Consider the following 16,206-nt stretch of genomic DNA (forward strand, 5'->3'; position numbering starts at 1 on the left):
TCTGTTTGTAGTATTGAAATAACCGCTTTTTACTACATGCATATGAATATATATATACGGTACATACACCAAAATATCATTTTTTACAATTTTTGTCTGTCTGTCTGTTTGTTCCGGCTAATCTCTGGAACGGCTGGACCGATTTTGACGAGACTTTCACTGATAGGTAGCTGATGATAGAAGGAGTAACTTAGGCTACTTTTTTAAGACTAGCTTCGCCCCGCAGTGTCACCCGCGGTACGACAATAACCGCGGGTAACATCGCGGGACTCAGCAATCAATAATAAAATTTAATGTTTCCGAAGCGAAGCGACGGCGGGTCGCTAGTATAACAGCATATATATATATATATATATAATAATATATATCGTGCTCAGTAGCGGTCAATTGTAGAGGCCTATTTCCAGCAGTGGACTGCTATAGGCTGATGATTATGATATATACCTATACATTGTGTTCAGTAACGCTCACGGACAGCAACCTATCAAAATGGTATTAGCATTTGTAGTGACTTCGATGATCTCTGATGTTACCTGCTGAACTGGGAACGTATCTACAGTTATAAAAAAGGAAGCTTGAAATTAACCTCAAACTTAGACGAAGTCTTATTATTAGGGGTTGAAACTACCCCTACAACTCACTTTGATCGATACATGTAAGTTTCGGCCTGCCAAGAGCTAATGTTCGCTCTGACCTCCCCCATATATCTTGTTAGAAGTTAATGTCCCAAAAAATATTATGGGTATATATTATGAATAACCCCTTTTGTCGAGGTTTAACCATTGTCTGAGCCGTCTTGTTGTTTTGCTGGTGATTTTTTGGTGTAGAACATGAACTTATCAATTTAATTTAAGCAATAGTACTTTCAATTCACCTAAAACGTAGTACTAAGGAAATAATAAGTCCTCAAATGTTATCTTTAATTACTTATACGGACAGTAGCCTGAGCTTTTGAAAGCTCAACATAAAATATCCTGAAATCAACAAACTTAAAGCTACCTCAATGTCACAGGCTTGTCAGCTTCAAAGAAGATTGATGACCGAAAAAAGCTCTCATGAAAATCAAGATTTATGCCGATATAAAGAGCTTTACCTGCTATTTTTAGATACATTTTTTTGGGTTTTTCAGAAAATAGCATTCGTAATAAAACATCCTAAAGCTTACCACCAGCTAAGCACAAATGGTCTTAATAATAATACATAAGAAGTCTAATACCGTTCAGAAAACTAGTAGTTATATATACCCCAAATATTAGTCTAATCTCCTATACATATAATACTAATGGTTCGTAGGGCAATTTTCAAGCCCACGCGAGTCAGTACTATCGGTAGCTGCTTCACATCTGGTTGGCTTCTATCCCACTTCTGTCAATCTAACAACAAATAATATAAACTCAACTAGAATACAAAAAAGTATAGGTATGTTAAAACTTAAATGAACATAATTATTTTGTTTTTCATTCAGTGGAAGAGCTAGATCATTTTAAACTAATCCAATATAAATGAAAAAAAGCTGAGGATTCTAGGAGGACCTGTATCTCCAAAATAATTTATTTTGTATGATTTTACAATAAAAAGTTTGCAATGAAGACTTAGATTTTTACTACAAATGACTAAAATGAACATTTATAACCACCAAAACAGAATTTGCAAGCTGCATCTGAAGCCTAATTAATCTGGTTACCGCCAGTCACAACCAGTTCATACCGGTTCGAATTCTGTCCCGTTTTCGCCAACACGGCGTGCCCATCTTGCGTTTTGTTCTTGTTATTTCGACTTTGTAGGTTTAAATTAGCGATCGTGGCCTGCGACCGCGCCGTCGCGTCGACTAACGAAATTAGAAGGCAGAGAGAAAGATAATTATTTTATTCGATGTGAATGTTAACGCGCTCTTGTGTTTTCTTTCTGCGGTTAGATTTACGATCTGCTTGGTAAGGAAACCTCAGTTCATAAAATATGTTAGCGTATAGGTACATAATACATTTCTAGACAATAAAACAATACGCAAATACGAACACGGTTTCATCGAAGGTCGAGATGAAGGCACAACAGCACTTAATAAAAGGACAATGCCCAAAAGTGGGCCAACTTCATGACAAAACTATTTGTACTTGAAAAACTATGCCTTATTTTTTCATGTTGTTTAGTTTATGTATCAACATTTCTTTCACCCTGGCATTGATTTACAAAAAAATAAATTACTTATTTGATAACATCCCAAAACTGAGTGCCATAGTTTTTAAATTCGCCAATAGACAAAGGGAAAATTAGCCCATACAGCCTTATAGTAAACCTATATGCTGACAAACGAAAGAGTTGTCTGTGACTTGAACAACAAATTAAAAAAAATAGCTAATGGTTATAATTCACAGACTTTTTAGTTTATTGTTGTTCAATTCAATATTTATGTATTGTAATAATAATTATTACTTAAAACCATGAATTATTTAATATTTTAGATATTAATGATTCCATTAGTAAAAATCTCAATGGCCTACCATTACTCTATTCTTATTATATATGATCAGAGAGTTTTGGCAGCAACCCGAGTGAAGCGTCACTTGAAGTTTTATTTTAATGTTTTTTTAATAGCTTATTGTGATGTATAATATACAAATTGGGTGTTGTTTTGTGTATTAAACGTCAATAATCATTGTTCACGATTATTGAGGATTGGAATAAAACTGTGGCTAACATAGCAGTGACTGTTTTTTTTTTTCATGATAAAAGGTCTGCGGAAATTCACGCTCACTCAATGTGCTATTCATCAAGTTGACGTTAAAACTCCCAAAAAGCAATAAAAAGAAATACACGGGATTTTTATTAATATAAAAAATATATAAAAAATATAACTACGACAGACTAGGCTGTATAGGCTACGCTCTTTGCCTGCTTGTTGGCGAATTTAAAAACAACAACAACAATATCGTTGCCGGCTTCCGGATTTCATTTCATTTTATTATTATTATGAGGATATAATAATAGTAAAATGTACGTAAGGGCTTATTTCTAGCAACATTAACCACAATTAACTTATTTAATACTGTAAATAATGATGAGAGCGATTATTGATTTCGAAGAAAACAATTAACAACTTAATTTTAGCTGCAGAAAAAAACAGATTTCTCTTAAACCTGGGTGAGAATATAAAAATCGTTTTCTGAATATGAAACGATATTTCTTTGTCTATCAAATTAAGTTAAAATCATCATCACCCGACAACTTTTTTTAGGGGCCCAAACGCCCATAGAAAATTGGCATTGTCCTTTAAGCACAACTTTTAAATATTTGCTCTATTATAATGACCTAAGGTAGAGCCTGTCTTAAGCACCGAAGGTACCATACTCTTGTTAATTCTGTTGTGGAGTAATTACTAGTTCTAGCTTCAAAGGGCTGGGTTCGTAGCGATATTCACGATTTAATGTCTAAAGGCTTCTTATTATTATTTTCTGCTACGATTCCAATTGTTTCTGCAGCAGACTGATAGATCCATATAAAGAGTTTCACGTCTCAAGTTGCAAACCTCACCACTATGAGCTTCGGTGACAGTTTTTTTTACGATTCACTATATTTTTTCATTATTGGGTTATAAAGTTTGTTTACAGAGCCCATTAAGTTTATGGCGAAAGACTAAATTTATTACCGTCTTTAATTTACGGCTCAATTTCGCGAGAAGCAATATCTATTATGGTTTTCTGCATTCAACAATCTTCAATTGTATAACTATAAATAATAATAGCTGGCTGCTTCTCCTGAGAATTCACCAATACACAGGGACACCGAACAATCACAAAACGTACATACCTGGGCTTGAACCTATAACCTCAAAAGCTAGTGGTTTGCATGACAGTAATGTCACAATTTTAGTGTTACGTAAAATATCAATATTCAAAGCGGAAGATTTCTAAGTACACAGAAGAAAAATACAACAAAACATGCACCTACAAAACATCTATCTGCCTCATTTTTTCTTCAACAGACTCAATATTTTATTCTCCAATAACTTAACTGAATTTATTAATGATTTCATGTTATGTGTTCAATAACGCTGTCACTGGTCTTCGTTGTACGAAACCTCAATAAGTCACAAGCCCACTGTTCTGTGTGTGCTTAGTGCGAGTTTTTTACGTAAAACAGTGTTCCTAACATAAACAAACGTTCCAACATCATATAAATTTGAGTTAACTTTTACGCTATCCATAACGTTAAAAAAGTCGCGCTAAGAACACGGAACTGCACTCGCGACAGCACCGAGCCACGATAGAGAGCTCCACGACAACACGTGACGTATGCTCTAAACCAATCTCTATGATTTCCATCGTTCAGTAAAATTCGATCTGCCCTCAAACTCGACGAACACGCTGGGGGCTACAATTTTCGTATTTTCCTTATATTTCATCGATACAGCGCCGAAATGAGATCAAATTCGATAGGGCATGTAATTTAAACATTTGGAATTGTACATAATATCAAGATATCGTAGATTTAAGACTGGGAATGCTAATGCGTAGTTCATGCAGCAAGAAGCATGTGCTTACGGATCCTGCGCTACAATTCTCCAGATAGTAATAAAAATAATAATACAGCCCGTTTATTTCCAATCCATAATAATATCGTTATTACATGCTATTTAATACATATATATTAATATACTAGGGTAGAATTTCTTTAATTTTCTTTTACTAACGTTACTTTCTTCTGTACCATTGATCGGAACCACTTCACGGATAAAAGCCTCCTTACTTGCAAATAACTTTGCCCATGGCTTTCTTTTTCCAATTGCTTCCTGCTATCGATTTTATATCTTCTATCCACCTTTTTCTAGGACGCCCTCTTCTTCTTTTCCTCTTGGTCCTTTCCACACAGTTGTCTGTAATGTATATCTTTTGTCTGTGCGTCTTGCTATATGTCATGCCCACTACCATTTCTGTTTTAAAGCATATTGTAAGGCATCTATAACTTTAGTTTTTCTCTTATTACATTTTACTTCAGTAATGAGGAAGCGATGTCAAAAGAGCTGGAATGAACGGCGTCACCGCTCGCAGCAGGTTCGATACCAACATCTGACGATATTTGACAGCTCTAGCCTGTGACACTTCAGTACTTACAAATTTGCAACATTTAAATCACCGGTATCTTTACCTAATTAAGTACGTGTATCAGACATACAACCAAAGCCAAGCGCTAGTGAAGCTGTTTGCTGTAATAACTTAGCGCTTGTGACAAAATAATAATGACAACAGTTTACAGAGTCAGTGCAGTCTCTGGAACGTTGCTCATAAATAAAATAATTCCTTTAAGGAAGTTCTGAATAGAAGAGTTCCAAAGTTTTCTAAGTTATATTGAGTTGAGAAACTCGGGAGTGAGAATCAATGTACCTCAGTTTTGTACCGGGCGCAGATTTTACGTTCTTACAGATACACGCAGCTTCTCTAACCCTCTCTAAAACGAGCATTAGTGGAGGATGAAGAATTGAACTAGTTTGTATTATTTATTTATTGGATACAGGAATGAGCAAATTCACAACCCCTTCAGTGTTAAGAAATTACCAGAAGCCATAGAAATCACAACGAAAATGCTGCCACCCACCTTGAGATATAAGTTCTAAGGTCTCAGTATAGTTACAACGGCTACCCCACCATTCAAACCGAAGCGCATTACTGCTTCACGGCAGAAATAGGGTACCTATCCGCGCGGACTCACAAGAGGTGCTGCCAGTAGTAATTAATTACGCAGATAAGAATTATGCGGGTTTGATGGTTTGATTTTTATTACACGATGTTATTCCTTCATCGTGGAAGTCAATCGTGAAGATTTCTTAAGTACGTATTTCATTAGAAAAATTGGTATCTGCTGAGGGATTTGACTGCCAGTACACAGTCGTGTCGTTCGATGCGTCGATGCATACAAGGCGTCCTGGTGATGATCCTTTGGGCTACGTCCGACGATTTCGAAACTACTTATTGGCTGTTTGCGGAGTCTAATGCAGTGCGTGAGTGCAGAGCGATTTCCGTACAATATGCGCTCGGCCTAAAGCAGAATTTTAATCTACAGCCAAGGAAACTGCCGAGAAGGAGCGTCGGAGAACACTCGCATCGCGTACACCTTTGGGACGAACACTTTAGTATCGTAATTTTCAATAATGGACCAAGCAGCTTTCCGCTAGTTTCGTATTCAAGGCGTTAGCGTTTTCGTTTTTCTAAAACTTTTGAGGTGTCTTACCACCTAAAATAATTTGTTATTGTTAAGATGCAACAATAACAAACGACATTTTATCATAGACCTAGGTTTCATACTTCAGTGGACTTTTATATAAAAACGAAAATTCAGCCAATTTAAAAAATAATAATAATGTGAGCAATATTCTGACGTTTCTGTGACATGTACTTAGTTGTCCGTTACTACGGAAGCTATAACTGAACCGAAGCGTCGCAAATACTAAAACGAACATAAAAAGGAACTTGAAACTAGACCGACGAAAATAATGTCAATTGGAACAAACTTTACTTTTAAAATTTCCAATGAGCGTATCATTCTTGGGGTGTGTTTATACGGGGAGTGTTTATATAATACGGTACGGCTTACCCCATTACGGATGTCAGGAAAACCAACCCGTGAAAGTAACTTAATTAAAATTGAGAACATTCTGATTGAAGTTTCCAAGATTTTCTTGGTGAACGATAACGATATTGTAATTAAATCAGATTCCTGAAATAATCGTTTAGAACTGAATCGCAAATAATAAACATCCGTGGGCAGCCCTGTGACTAACTAAGCCTCATTTTTTAGCAATGCTCTGTGAAAGGAGAAGATAGTTTTAGTTGGTGAACGACCCACCTAACGTTCAGTGGCTACCTTGAAACGTGCCGTTGAAGTTTGAGCTGTATAACGGCTCAGAAATAAGTAGCGTAGGGTGCGTACTTCCCCGTCTGAAGCTTACAAGCTTACTGAATGAAATAAACCAAAAAATTAGAATAATCATTTTTCCCGGTCTGGTCATCAAGCTAAAGTAATAAATTAGTTGTTTTACATCGGTTATAGATATACATATTATGTGTAAATTTTCGAATGAATCGAAGTCTTCAAGCAGTTGGACATTACGTTGATACATACGAGTTGATAAACATGGAGATATATAGGTAGGTAGATACAGATCAAGATAGTAAAAGCGTATTAAAAACATATTATTATATAACGAAACATTACTAACCCCCGTATTACGTACAAGAACTGTAACGCATAGATATAAGACACAGTTTCCCCTAGCACGCCCTCTTCACAGATAACATTACATTTACCAGCCATCTGTGTGAGTGATGTACAAAAGTGTGCGCGGATAAATCTTAAAAGTGATGGATATTTGGAGCTAGAGTTATGAATCTGAGAGGTTGTGTGGAATACGGGATCACTGTTCAAGAGCATTTGAAGATATTTGAAGCACTTCGATAATTTTGTGAGAAATAAAGGAGCGGCGTGATCTTTACCGTTTGTTTGCGATAAACAGAAAAATAATTTGAAAAACAACTGAACATCTTTTTTATTGTATTCGCTATCAGACGAGCATATTACTCACCTGAACATGAAGTAAGATTTATCACTCGATACATAAACTGGAGAAGAGTTCATTCTAGAACCGGATGGTGCACAGCATAAAGATATCCTGCAATATACTATGCATGCAGCGGCTCCAAGTCCAGGACATAAAGTCGACCGCGGTAGATACCTTCCTGCCCACTTTGATATAGCAGATATTACACAGTTGTGACATCTCAACAACATTTAACACCAGGTGAACCATGAGCACACATTTCCGTTCAGTGCAATAAAATCTATCATTTGAATTGTTGTAATCACTGCAAGCGTCACTGAATAATGTATTGAACATTTTCGTCGATCAATATGGGTGTGCGTACCTTTGGACTCCGACACAAGTATTCACTTGGCGGGCTGGGACCATATACTTAAATACGGTCCAATTTCCATACTTAGGAATATTGTTCAAGTTTAAAACTACGTAAAAGTATACATCCTTTCATCATAAGTTTTGGCGGGAACGGCCATGTTGGCGTCTCTCCGCCATTTTGTAATCAAGTCACGTAGAACAGTAGCAGACTGCGCGTTGCGAAAATACATGAGAATACATCCATTTATATTTTCTTTGGATAATACATCTAGATCAGTGTTTTATTTTCTTTCTTTTGTTTGCTGTTTACTGTGTTTTTCATTCGACAAGTAAATTATGGTTTTGCTTTTTTTACAATCATATTAGAATAATATCAAAGAACTTGAACAAGACGGTTTGTTTGAAGAAGTTGAACAAACAAAATTTACAAGTATAAGTATTATGTTTATTTTACTAGCCTGTGCCGAGAGAAGGCAAGGATTCATCTACAATCAATTCACTAGCATCAATACTATCCTTCGTCATTGATGTTACCCTTCCGATTGATATGACCGACGTGCCTGTAGCTACTAATACTACCACTAATACTACTCATACTATTTCATACTAATCGTATGATGATTTTGAATAAGGCTAGGACTTTTTAAATATTTGTTTTTAACTCTAACTATAGTTATCACTTCGGTAAAATCACATGAGAATCGGCCACTATAACAGTGAAGTCACCGCGGCCCAAAGGATAAAAGGTCCGGTGCATTCGTATCTAGCGATGTACCGGTGTTCGAATCCCGCAGGCGGGTACCAATTTTTCTAATAAAATACGTACTTAACAAATGTTCACGATTGACTTCCACGGTGAAGGAATAACATATTACTGGTCCACACGGATAGGTACCTCGCCTATTCCTGCCGTGAAGCATTAATGCGTTTCGGTGTGAAGAGTGGGGCAGCCGTTGTAACCATACTGAGACCTTAGAACTTATATCTCAAGATGGGTGGCGCATTTACGTTATAGATGTCTATGGGCTCCAGTAACCAATTAACACCGGGTGGTCTGTGAGCTCGTCCACCCATCTAAGCAATAAAAAAAAGTAAGTCTAAAAGAGACAACTTAAAAGAATATTAAAGTCATATTTCACTACCAATACATAATACAAATTGCGATCATATTTCATAAATTATAAAAGTGTATATAATAATTATAAAATAATAAAAGTCTGCTGTCGCGTAGACTTAGAAACTACGCATATCCGGTGACGTTGTCGATTGTATTAAATCCCCATAATATGTAAAGTATCTGATCATAGCGTGCATATTATGTGTAAAACTAATCTAATTATTCCTGGAAATAGATAATAGTTTCTCGGATATAATTAACTGATTTTATTTGAATAATAATTGTAAATATCTATTATATTAAATTGATTTAGCGACTTCGTCGATCGTACCACCATTCCGTCGTGGTGTTGGTGGGGCGATCAGGCAACGCATTCGGGGTACCAGGCATTCTCGACAGAGAGTTGAGAGTGTAAAGACGATCAATGGAAATTACTCCGTAAATGGAAAGTGGAAATAAATACTAATTATCGTAAAGTGACGCATTGTATAATTTCCGCTGAGGTATCTTAATCCCTTTAATATTCTTTATATATTTTCAAGTAATAATTATGTGCCCTGTTTCAAGTCTGTGAACATTTGAAAAAGACCAAAAATGCTGCTGAAAAAAACACTTTTCATGAGACATACAAAGCCAGAGAGCGTCATTAGCAATCGTCTATTATTTGTGTAAAAAATGATCGGTACCTACTCTCCGGCAGACCGCAATCAATCATCTGACATTATCTGTGCTGGGGTTGCTACAAAAATAAACACCGGTGTTCCCCACAATCAAAATAATTCAATCCGACCGGTGGAAAATAGATTTGACACGTTTATGTACATAATGATTTTTGTATATTTTTCCTTCGATCGTGAATAAGATTAAGGATAATTGTAATGCGTTCGTAATAAAATGTAATGAGAGATTGTTGTCTCTGAAGATCGGTGATCAATAATAATAGCAATACGCCGAAATACCAATCGTATTTTTTGTGTAATCATACTTAATAGGGACCACCGGCCAACCAACCAACTGAAACCTAGAGGCTCCCTTGGCGGGTGGATGACAGTCTAGATGTAACAGTTCCAAGATGATAAACGTATATCTACCCACAAGACGCAGACTGATGGATCTACGCCACAACAAAAGAAATGATGGTTCTCGTCATTCATGGATTTCGGTAAGTGAGGAGTAACAGCTAGAGTACCGACGAAACGTGAAGGACTCTCTACTAAACTTTACAAAAAAAGCCTTAGCGCTATTCAAGTTACAATTGCTGAAATATGATTCCGTCTCACAACTACATTCACAGTTCTAATTCATTTCACTTTCAAGCCTAGACTGGGTTTATGCACCTTACTGAATGCTATTATTAAATTCGCACAAATCAGCGGTAGGCAGCGGCTTGGCTCTGCCCCTGGCATTGCTGAAGTCCATGGGCGACGGTAACCACTCACCATTAGGTGGGCCGTGTGCTCGTCTGCCTACCAGAGTAATAAAAAAAACTTACTCCAATTGTCAAAAAAAGCTATGAGTGCCCATGAGCACGCATCTTGTTACCGTCCTAAAGTACGCAGTCTACACTTGAATAGTTTACATCACAAAACATCCTCCGACTCGTGTTCCTCGACGTCCGCTTCAAACAAAAGCCGACAAACGGTTTCTTCACGCACCGACTCTGAATAAATAAGGATTCAGCAGACAGCACTGAGATGAACGCGAGTTGACAAAGAATGCATCAACAAAGAAGGTTCTAGACAATACTTTGCAAACGGATGAAGAGTCTGTGGATATGAGTCAATTGTTTGCTAGTAAAGATACCAAGCTAATATTTAACTTCTATCTCCTAGGATGTCCACAAGTCCTAAATATGACATGATCACGGCTTCACCGAGTTTATGACCTTACATTGTGTTAAGTGACTTTACATAGAGCCCCTAGAAGGTACATCGAGAATATCTTAGTCTTGGATCGAGAAGGTTCAATCGCAATGGAATAAGCCAACATAAAATTTGATAGATAAATCTAATTCATGTAGGGCTAAAAAATATGTCTTAGGTTCATTGTTTGTAAGACCTCCGACTACACCCTATATAGTTCTCCCTGTCTGTATCTTATGTTTTGAAAGCCAAATAAGCCTATTTTAGTCCCAGCCACTGAAGTATGGTCCCAGCAATGTAAATATTTCAATCAGTTAATGCCAATGTATTGAACATCATTTAAATGTCAAAGCGATGACAGTTTCGCAAACAGTTTCAAATTATTATTCTCAACTCAAACTGTGTTGTTTAGGAACGCAGTACCGGCAGGCAGTAGCATTCACATCTTGCTAACCATGGACTTCAGCAGATGTTCTACAGCACGTGGACCATGGCGAAGATTGACTGACACATTATTTGACACATACTTCTCAGCATCAGGCAGCTAGGCCTTAGTTCGGAATTAAGTTAGGAAAACTAACAAAGAAAAACCTAACTTAAAGATTTATGCATGATGCAAATCTATGCATTCCATGCTTCGTGAGAGTGAAGGCCTCAGTAGGAAAGAAGGATTCCTTCTTCCGTTTTCGTGGAGAATCGTTAAGATGAAGATGTCCTTAAGTGAAATGGTATCACTGCTCATTCTTACAAAACTTATTCGGGTGGAGATAAAAGTAGAAGGCAAGGAAATGTCAAAAAACCCCATGGGTTAAGATGTCGGATAATGTTTGCCCAGCCCTTGAAGAACACCATAAGATAATATGTTCGATAAACTCACATGTCGTCGATGGCGCACTCTTAAAGACAAATGAACCTACATCAGAAAAGAAGTATTTTTTAGCTTTTCTGAAATTGTACGTAATGCGAAGTTAATTCGAACAAGCCCAGGGCTGGCGACATGCTATTGACAGATATGTTAACTCACTTTTCATTAATGTTATAAAGACTAAATGTTTTACTAAATATAATATCGTGAAAAAGTATATATGCGTTCCAATGACTGTGCTAGAAACCGTTTAAGTCTCGTTGTGTGGGTAGATAACACAACAACAGTGCACGTTTACAACATTATGCTTAATGACGTCATCGATATCAAGCTGTGGGCGAGCGGGATAGACGGCGAGAAGCTTTTTTGTAATTATACCAGCTTTTAAATATTATGAACCGCCATGTCATTCCTTCGCTTATTTTCACATTTCACTAAAAGGTTCCTCCTTAAATACAGAACGATTTAGCTTGAATGTTTGAAAGGTTGTTTATTACGCGTTCTATATTGTATGTAGGAAAAACAAACACATATGTATCTACCGATTCAAATATTGATAGGGCATGCGTTGGTTTGCAAGTATATCTGCAAAAGACTGCTTCTCTTACATACCCGATCCTGTGGAACGAATGGTAAACAGTCGATGTCACCCTAAGGACGTCATTACGGATCCTCACGATTCATTAACGGTGATTTTATGTACGTCAAGCACCGGTCACCGTCCTCGCCGAACCCGTCGCCGTCGCTTGCGATGAAGGGCTCGACGAGTACATTAATCCACAGACACAGCCCACTGAATTTGTAGCCGGGTCTTCTCAGTGAGTCGCGTTTCCGATCCGGTGATAGATTCTGCGAAGTACTGCTCTTGCTAGGGCCAGTGTTAGTAACACTCCGGTTTGAGGGGGGCTCACCTACTCGCCGGTTACGCTGACATAGCTTCTCAAGGCTATCAGCTTAGGTAGGAAAAAATAAAAAAAGCTTCTCTGGAAAGAGAAAAGATAAACATGGACATTACAGCCACAATATATTTAGGATGTCATATTTAGGCCCCGCATGATCACAACAGTAGTCAGCCGGGAGTGAGCCGGGAGTCAGCCGCTGTGGAATTACGGGCGAGCCGTGCCGACCCGAGCCGCGCTCATCAACGGCGCTGAAGTGCGGACCATAAAACAAGCGACTTGTAAATTATTCTCACATCAGTAATTTACATGCCGGAGAAGCCACAATGATTAACACCATCGTCAGACATCGTAGGGGCGAATAGGGTGATCGAGCCAAGAGAAATATTGAGTACACCAATCACGTTTGTTGTCTTAGAACAATTTAGAAATGTTCTCTTGACGTTAGCAAACGAAAACGAATGATAGCTTTTAGGACGGAGGCACCGCTCTTCAAGAAGGCTGGTCGGTAAGTGTGACGTTACGTTATGTATAATCATACTCTATGGTGTGACGGCGTCCATGCGCCTCCATCGGCTAGGCAATAGAGTAAGATTATGGCTCTGTCGCAACACGAAGCTAGCCGAGTTCCAACGATACCGCAATCGTGCTGCCATTTTATAGGAACCGTGCTGCGCTTCGTTCAACTATCAAACTAATGATCGTCTCCGATATAATATACAATATTAAATTTATTGGTAGGTAATGGGTTAAAATTTAGAAATATTTCCTTAAATTCAATAAAATTCTAAAAATAAACGAGATTTATTTGAAAGATGTCCGCGAACAAGAATCATCGTGGTTTGTTTAAACCACATTAAGCAATAAATTGAAATTAAATTTAATAAAATAAGCCAATCAGTAATTAGTTAAAGCAATTGTTCTACATGAGTCTGACAAAATCATTTTAGAGTGAACGCACATTATTTTATCATTTAATTTAGTCTGCGATTCTAATCAGAACGGAACTCTTTTTTACTTCACTCAAAAAGAAACAGATTTTAAATACAGCTCATATAACAAGACGATTAAATATTGTTTTAATCAGTTTCAGTTTTAAAACGATATCTACATATTATAATTAACTATATTATGATCTCGTATTTCGTGGCCACTCGCGGCGCGCGGCACGTATATGCCCCGGGGCCGCGCGTTTATTCTCATTGCTTTATATAAACACGAAAAGGTAAATTCTGTTTGTTTATGGTAAAACAAGCGTCGGATGAGCTGCGGTTCGGATTTCAACATTAGTTTCCGGGGTCCAATGCAGTTGTTTTACTCAGAGCAATGTAAATTAGCAATGATTTAACTATCGGATCGACACAAAGTAGGGGTTCGATCGATAAAGTTTTATTTGAAGTAAAATAAAATGTTAAATGAATGAAGTAAAAGTAGAATGAACGTGTAATCCTTTGATTATATTTGTATACTAGCTGTAGCCATCCGCTTCGCTGGGCATTTAAAATTAATATTATTATTTCTCATCCCCACAAATATTCTCATCATTAACGCCTCCGCAACTGGTGTATAGAGTCCAACACTCATATAAATATTAGCCTATCCATTAAGTACATGTATTTTCTACATGGATACCAAGTTTCAAGTCAATCGGATGCATGGTTCAGTAGTTATAACGGAACATCCGTAAAAACCACTGTAGATTTATACATTAGTATTTTTACCGGTGGTAGGACCTCTTGTGAGTCCGCACGGGTAGGTACCACCACCCCGCCTATTTCAGCCGTGAAGCAGTAATGCGTTTCGGTTTGAAGGGTGGGGCAGCCGTTGTGACTATACTGAGACCTTAGAACTTATATCTCAAGGTGTGTGGTGCATTTACGTTGTAGATGTCTATGGGCTCCAGTAACCACTTAACACCAGATAGGCTGTGAGCTCGTCCACACATCTAAGCAATAAAAAAAAAGATAATCCTTTGATTATATGTGTATATAATCAAAGGTGTAATCACTCAAGAGCACTGACTCCCGACACACACACGTAGACAGCACGCTGTCATTTTAAAAGTATCAGTTTGACGCAAAAGAAAATAATATAGCGTTCCCTCGATACACACAGATAATAGAGTTGTTTTGGTAAACAATTACGTATCCTTGAATAAATCCGCCCCTCGTCAAGTCCCGGGATCGAACCGTAGAGCGCTCTCGGCCTCGCCTGAAGATGCCGGGCGGTTCGACTGCTTTGGTTCGATTTGACGTCTTATTTAGTAAAATAAATTCCTATTCAAAAACATTTTGAAGCTTTAATCTCACACTCCCTCAGTTTTTTTTGTTTTGTTTCGAAAGCCTTACAGTTTTCTTCTAGGTTACAAACGACAATCAGTTTATATCTCGAATGAATCGACTAGTTTACAGCTGACTTTATACAAAACGATTAATGGAGCTCTCAGAATAAACAACAATATATGAACTATATAATGCAGAATGAGATTATAGATCTCAAAGGATGGACTTCGTGACATTGTCTGGTTGGTAACATAGATTAATAGATTCGCTCATAGTCCGCCTAATAAAAAGAGTTTACTACAGCCCATGGACACTAACAACGTTAATACGTATTCAGATTTTAGCTCAAAGTTAAATGGTAGATACAAAAGATACAAAATAGGTAGCTATTCTTTAAGACACAAAACCCACCTGCCTCGTGGCACTAATAAGCCGAATGATATTAAAAACTCGTCTAGACTCACAAACTCACTGTTTTTATTTCTGAGATAAAACTAATTACTTATTAATGATACAGCATCTTGTGTTCCCGCACGGGTAGCATTACCCTGACTATTTCTATCGCGACATAGCCAAAACCAAATGTGTTTCCGTTTGAAGGATAGAGCAGGAGTTAGAAGACGAACTTAGAAACAGGAGAGACTTAGAAATAGTGTATCACTGTGGGCGGTGGTATTTACGTTTTTGATGTATATGGGCTTTAAAACTAGAGTCGTGAGCTTTTTCAACGAGCTACGCGATAAAAAAAAAAAAACAATTGGCAAAAAGTCTCCAGCAGTCTCCCATCTGCGCTGATGAAGACTGGGTTTTCTTTCGGAATATTGTCAACGGTACATGAAAGTCTCGGCAGCATTATTAAGAAGAACGCTGCAAGGAGAACTCTAAGTAAAATAACTGCACAATAATATTTAAAAAGATAAAATTACACATTAACGATGTAGGGTACCGGATATTAGTGGAAATGAGGGTTTTATGGGTTAATAACGCTATCACGTTGATGGCTCTGGGCGTTGGCGATATCCGCGGTACCCAGGGATGGGTTGTAGCGACACACAAACAAAGGCGTGGCTGAACTGTAGCCTGCAGTCGTTTGCTACAATGATGCTTGACGGAACGTGCCCCGAGGTACGGACGGTATCAGTAATTTGGTAAATATAATACTAAGGACGTATTTAATATAATTATTTAGTAAAATATGGAAAAAACATCTAATGAAAACATAATGAAACACACAAAAAATCAGTTTTGTTTTTGTCAAATTTAATACGGATTATTGTG

At 37.5% G+C, this 16,206-nt stretch overlaps 1 protein-coding gene across 7 annotated transcripts in view; it reads right to left on the reverse strand.

Annotated features, from left to right (window-relative positions):
• The window catches only part of LOC114251819 (dystrophin, isoforms A/C/F/G/H), a 480,975-nt gene that overhangs the window by 300,674 nt on the left and 164,095 nt on the right, over positions 1-16,206 (reverse strand). The gene's annotated exons all lie outside the window — the stretch shown is intronic.

Source organism: Bombyx mandarina, chromosome 07, assembly GCF_030267445.1.
Source record: "Bombyx mandarina strain Sakado chromosome 07, ASM3026744v2".
NCBI lineage: Eukaryota > Metazoa > Arthropoda > Insecta > Lepidoptera > Bombycidae > Bombyx > Bombyx mandarina.